Source organism: Ixodes scapularis, unplaced genomic scaffold (assembly GCF_016920785.2).
Source record: "Ixodes scapularis isolate PalLabHiFi unplaced genomic scaffold, ASM1692078v2 PGA_scaffold7__128_contigs__length_106722199, whole genome shotgun sequence".
NCBI classification, from domain to species: Eukaryota; Metazoa; Arthropoda; class Arachnida; order Ixodida; family Ixodidae; genus Ixodes; species Ixodes scapularis.
The window spans coordinates 54912215-54919170 of NW_024609882.1; positions in this window are offsets into that span (position 1 = coordinate 54912215).

The following is a 6956-nucleotide window of genomic DNA, read 5'->3' on the forward strand; positions in this document are numbered from 1 at the left end:
TAAACGCGAAAAAACCGAAGAAATCAGAAGCGATCGCCGCAGCGGCCACTACGTGATAAAAGGACCATCTCGATTCTCGTTTGCTCCGTCGCTTGCGGAAGTAGCCGGGCGCCGAGTCTTCCTCTCTTGTAAATCGGGTTCGGCTTCTGATGTTTCCAAATCTTTCGGTGGATCCTAAACAGGAATGTGTCCAGACGACCCTCGAAATTACGAAGTATGCGTTCCAGCCGTTGGCAAAGCAGAAAAATGACCCCCCGCAGTAATAAAGGCAGACACGAGGAACCGCTTGCGGGGACGCGACATGGCCGGCTTCATGCCTTCAGAAACCTACTGACTGCTACTTACTGCAGTCTTGTACACGTTACTAAAGAAAAGTAATCGATTACAATTACTATTACTCTTGGTTAAAAAATATTAGATTAGATTACTTGATTACTCGACGGCAAAAGTAATTGGACATTACTTAAAGAAGTAATCGTCACTTTTCCGATTACTTTATTGTGTGAAGACACATCTTTAGCGCTCATAACAATGAACTACTTCCAACCTATATTTCACATTTGCACAAGTATTGAAGAAGAAAAACTGGCTCCCTCTTCGTGGTCGTTGCACCTTCACAATGCGGACACAAGCATAGAATTCGTTTGAAGACGTTTAATGATTTGGGCGCGTATGTGTGTGCGTGTGTGGGGGGGGGGGGGGGGGGGCGGAGGGGGTTTTAGATCTTGTTAAGCTTGAGCAAGGGTTGTCGCTCAAAGTTTGCGTCGCTCATTTTATTATTCACATGTGGATGAGCTCGCATGTTATATAAAAGAGCAGCAGCTCCAGAATTTGAAACGGATCATGTGTAGTATCCATTAGCGAAAGAGATCGCCCCGACCACTTCTCAGCTCGAAACATTGCTTGTCACAAAGACCACGTAGGGGAAATGGGGAAATATTTCAACTGCCTTTGTTATATTTTGCATCCGCTTTACACATTCTTCGGTTCTGGTTCTCCTACGGGCTGCGAGTAGGTACCCTAAGCAGGATTTTTTTATATTTCTGTGTGTGTGTGCGTGAGGGGGCTAGTTTGAACGAAGGACTCTCAAAGCTACATTCTGCTTCCTCAAACTTCGCCCTGAATGGCCTTTGTCACGCACTGGGGCCTCCCTGGGGCTTCCCACTCCCAGTCCCAGCTCGAAAAAAAAAAAAAAAAAAAAAAAAAAAAAAACGGACATTCCGCAGAAATTATACATAGAAAGAGATTGACCTCGTTTCCTACAGCTCCGCAAAAATCTTTCTTTTTTCCGTTCGAAAAAAAAAAAAAAGCAAATTTTATTTTTGTCATTTTATAAAAAAGAGGCGTGTGCCGGGGGGAGGGGGGGGGGGGGGTCCCATGGACAAGTTGTAACGGTTACAAGTAATTTTATTACTTCAAAAAGTAATCAGATTACTCTTGTGATTACTGCCTAATGAAAGTAATCAACTGATTACAAAATTACTCCCAAAAGTAATCGATTACAAGTAATTTGATTACTTGTAATGCGTACGGTACAAGTCTGACTTACTGTAAAGTATAACGTTGACAATAAACGGAGTACTATTGACGGGACGCGTAGAGCCGGATTAGCGTGACGGTGCACCGTGACTCTCCCCAAACCGGACATCAGAGGACAAGAATTCTGCACACATCGGCCTTCAAGCTTGCCAGCTGCTGGACACGGTGAGCGTGCAGGCTGCATCTTGTAAATCCTGAGATGGGGAACGATAAAAAAACGGACGTTTTTTTTATCGTTCCCCATCTCAGGGTTTACAAAATGTCGATTAATTACCAGCTCGCCTGCACTCTCTCACTGCTTACAAGGCTGCATTGTTCATCAAGGCTGAAGTAGTTTGAAGGGATAGTATGGCTTCGGGCGACGGGAGAGCTTCCCCTGAGATGAGACGGTTGATGATCTAGGATTCCCCTTCTGCCACCGCCATGTCCTTGCGCAAAAAGTCAAAAGTCAAATTGAACGTTTGAGTGATTTATACAACGTAAGGTTGGTCTGCCAGTAGGGGCGACACTGGTTTACACTGTAGATCAGCAATTTTGCCAGTGCAGTATACGACTGCTAACCTGGGGTCTTTAACGTGCTCACGCAGTAGTGATACAAGACCGCACGCCGGTACGATGCTCATCCAGATCGAAACGGGCGTGGGTGGGGCTCAAGCCCAGGATTCCTGGGTTCTGCAGCGCGAGCTTTCGCTCCACGCGCGTCGAGCTGGGTGTGCGCTTCAGCCCACTCGGCCACCGCTCACCCCATGTCCTTGCGCACTATGCGGATAACTAAGCAGAAGGTCCATCCTTGTGATAGCGGTACCCTCTGCTGCGTTTAGTTTGATTGCCACCAACTATTACGCCATTATAGCTTTAGGAAAAGCGGCGATGTGTGCCCGGCAGCCCTTAATTTGATGTAGAATTCGTGAAAGCTTCCAGGGCCTCTACATTCGCATACTTTTACCAAGATTTGTTGACTGCATCACACCCCCACCAAGCATTATCATCGTCCGATCGCATTTCTACGGCACAAAGAACCATTGCATGACACAAACTTTATACGGAAAACACTACGTAAAAAAAGAACTCAATTAAGAACAGAAGGTCACATACTCTGTATTTCCAAAAAGCTCTCCCGAAGGGAATATGAACCTATGAGAGGAAAATTTAACAAAATTTATGTTTACGTTTAAAAAATATATGACCTCGAATAGTATCAGCAACTGTAAAAAAAGAAATAAACGAAAAAAGAAACTCTTTATGCTAAATCAAGTTGCACCATGAAAGTCGCATTATGAATTGCATGACCACTCATTAGAACAAGCCCCCCTCTCCCAAGTGAATGGATAGCGGAGTAGATTAAAAGCAAAAGAAAATAATCTTGAGCTACCCAAGATTGTTTTCTTTTGTTTATCAGATTTCCCGGACCGGAGTTGGTCCGGAAATAAGGTCACTTCAACAATATTAGAAATCAACACAAGAGAGTCATTGGAAGCCCGCTATTTGACTACATGATGGCGGCTTTTCTAGTACACTGCACAATTCTAATAACGTAATAGCTTTCTTCTAGAAGAGCCGACCTAAAATTCCTACCTAGTTACGTTTCCTCTTTGCTTGTGACCTTCATTGCGCTGAATTGCCTTCTTACCTTCAAAGATGGTCGGCAGAGCGTCGGGTTCATGCGAGCCTTTTTCAGACCCAAAACATAGTTTTCATATGCGCCGTCCGAACCACGTTTCGAACAAAAACGGTGTACTTGTTCAAACCCACCCACCCCTTTAAAATTTCGGTGTCGGAGTGGAAAAGACGGTAAGCGGGAAGAACAACTGCGACGAGCGCGGTTCGTGAAAGCTGGCGGCTACACATGTGTACGTCATCATGCAACAGCACGAGTCAGTTGATTCGGTGCCACAAGAATTCTGCGAACACGTGAACAAACAAGAGAACAATCAACACGTTAGGCGATTGAGTCAATAGACAGTTTTAGTATAGCGTTGCTGGATCTTACGTACGCAATAAGCAATAGAATAGCGTACGCTAAAAATGACCTGCTCGGACCGAATTTAGTTGTGCGTTACGTTTTCGAGTGAACACATGATCTTGGTTAAATTTGCTAGAGCCGTAGAATTCCGCGTGCTTATAGCGCAACCATGCTCCTGGAAGGAAATATTGAAGAAGAAAAAGTGTCCAATCATTTTATTTTCGATTAAACCAAGCCACAGCTGCCTCGTCAAGCGCGCTTTTCTGCGGGGTACAGAGGCTACTTCGAGTACGAGTGCGTAGCCAAATTCGATCACGGAGCCTCCGTCAGTCGTCCCGTGGAAACGGCGCCTTTTATCAATGCTATCGTGGAGTGAAATTCATGACCCTGATGTCCAGTGCATAGCGAGAACTTCGGTGATTTCTTTTAGAGTCGTTCGTCCGTCGGCGATGAACTGTGGGAATAGGCTTAGCGTTGAGCAGATCGCAGCGTCGACGCAGATTGCGAGCGGCGAACATTTCCACTGTGCACTCCTTCAGCTGCAGGGCGATCTGATTCGACCGCGGTGGGTCCCAGAAAGAATCGCCGAGCTGAACACCACGCAATTTCACGTAACACAGAACTTCGAAAACACCACGTCGCCCTTGCTGCGCCAGTCGAGGCAACCACCATCTTGAAACTGGCGCTCTCGTTGGGTCCGAGATCTCTAAAGAGCGTCCCGCAAGGCCCGCTAGCCAGCAACGCAAAATCCCCAGCGTTGCGTGCGTACGCAATACGCTAGCCCTCCTATTGCGTTCTGCGCATGCGCACTCACGACCCGCAATCTCCTTGCGTACGCAAAGCTATAGCGTACGTTTCACTAAAACTGTCTAATAGCATGACCGGTCAGCGGATAAAAGCAAGCGCTATGCAGCGGCAGAACGGTAACGGCTCGGAAAGTCAGGAGAGCAGCCTACGAGGGAAGCGCGGCCAGCCGCGACGACGTCCCCCAGCCGGTCCTTTTGTGACGTCGGCTGACGGGCTTCTTCCTCTCTCCCCTTTCCCTCTACTTCGGAGGGGCGTGGCTTCCGCACTACTTTGAAGGCGCTTTTCCGGTTAATCCGCGCAGAAAAGGACCAAACGAATACGATATTCGTGATGGCGGAGGTCTCATTAACTAGCCTCAGGTGTTTTTGCATATATATAAGACCGCTTCAGCTTCCCTTTAAAGGGGCCCTGCCACAACTTTTTTACTGCTTTTTTTCTTTGCATTGAACGTGAGTTCACTGAACGTAGTAACTTAGTAAAAAAAAAAATTCTCGAAATTCGCTTTGTTTTAAAAGTTATGGGCATACTAAAGTTATAAAAACGAGCAAAAAATAGCCTGCTTCATGACGTCCTTGGTTCCCTGTGCCCCCTTTTCCCGCGCCGGAGAATTCCCCCAACACCTCCTAGAAACTAAGGCCGTAGCGCTCTTCTCGTGACGTCGCAAAGGAAGCGCTGGGCGCACGTCGAAGCGAAGACAACGCGCGTAGATCAACCGTCGCAACGCGCTTTTAGTCCCATACGCGTGTCATATTAGCTAAAATGAAAGCTGCACATAGCAACAAGGCTAGAAAACATTTTAGTATATGGGCAAAGTATCACACCTCTAAATAATCGGTTCGAAATGGCACGAGGTATGCGTATAAAACGTCTATAGAAAAATGGGATTGTGTTAAGTCGAAAACAGTGAGTCACGCAATTATTGCTGCAGGAATGAATATTTTATACAGAAATACTTCAAAAAAGGGCGAGACATGCAGTGTTTAGACATAGCAAAACAGATCACGGTTCTAAATCAGGTAGACGTAGTCAACGTGGACACGGCGAGACAAGTGTCACTTACGATCATGTAAGCGATATTATCGCATGCAGTCACTGAACTCTAGCATTATACCCCCGCGACATGGTAAAAGTAATGTAATTTCGATCGAATCACATTATGGGGTCGACAAATCAGCTTGCGACGCTCGTATAATCACTCAAGACCGCGAGCTGACTAAATCTCATATCATTTAATGAAAATATAGTAACTTTGCTGTGTGGCAGGGGTACTAAACTTGCCATTTACAGTCAACTAATTTACTTCTCCCTATGGGCTCGAGCTGCCTTAAAACAAAATATAACTTATTTTGTATACAATAATACTATAACCTTAATACAGTCAAGATTCTAGTATAAACGCGGTAAAGGCAATAAAATCAAATTAGTCTTAATAAACAACCACGAAGAACGCACTTTCAATAATCACACAAACGTGTTATTCACATTTCAGTAAAAATTAGATTACCACGGATATTTATAATGTCGACGCAGCACCACACGGATAACGACGAAGAACGAGATTCCATTCTATGCGAACAAAAAGCGCCGAATAAATACAGGGACACAGACGAAGGGAAACAGGACAAGGCGCACTCTCAACTGAAGAAATTTATTGAAAATTCACGCGTTATATAGCCAAAAACCCTGTTTACCCTATCTGCTCAGCCCACGTTTCGAAATTTCAAACTCCTTTGTAGATAAGGATAGGGACGTGTAGGGTGCCTCAATGTCTTTCTGTTTAGGGTGATGCCACCCTTTGTAGTACCCGATGCCGACAGCACGCGCTCACGGGGAAAATACAAAGAAATCGACGAAAACAAAATGTCGCCGTAGCACAGTCAGCGCCACAAACGCGTGCAGGGACACGCTTTTTCACGCGCTTCTGAACAAAAAATAAAAATAATCGTGTGTGACAAAATGGCGAGATGCCACCACCCTAAGCAAAGTGCACATGAAAGCACCCTAGGGACGTGTCACCATTTCTTCTCCCTGGTCCTAATTTCAAATGCCTCGTGCAATTCTCGCGACACTTTATCTTTGTGCCTAGCCAAAATCTTGGTGCACGAGCATCTATTACAATGAATTGCAAGGTGCCCCGAAGGCGTCGTTCTTGTAGAGGCAGCGTGCTCCTGGGTGCGATCATTAACGTACCAGCCCGTCTGGCCCCCGTATGTCATCCCACACGTCATGGGGATCTCATAGACGACGCCAGTGGCGCATTCGACATACTTATTTCGGTATTTAGTAGTGCAGGGATCTGAAGGCGGCTGTGGGGAATTTATCTGGTGACAAAGTCGCGCCATCTTATTGGGCGCTGAGAAAACTACCGGAACACTGTAGCGCTGGGCTACCTTTTTTTAATTTGTGCGTGACATTGTGCATATATAGAATGACAACAGGCCTCTAAGTCGGTTAATCGCGGTTTGATTTCTGATTGCCTTTAATCTTTTTGATTGAGCTTTCTGCCACTCCAACCAAAGATCTCAGCGGAAAACCAGCCCTCTGCAGGCGCTCTATCTGACCCTCAAAGCTGCCTTGCGCACTGTGCAAACATGACTTTCTGAGGGAAGCCCCCAGGCACGAACTGGCTATGCCCCTTTTCACAACC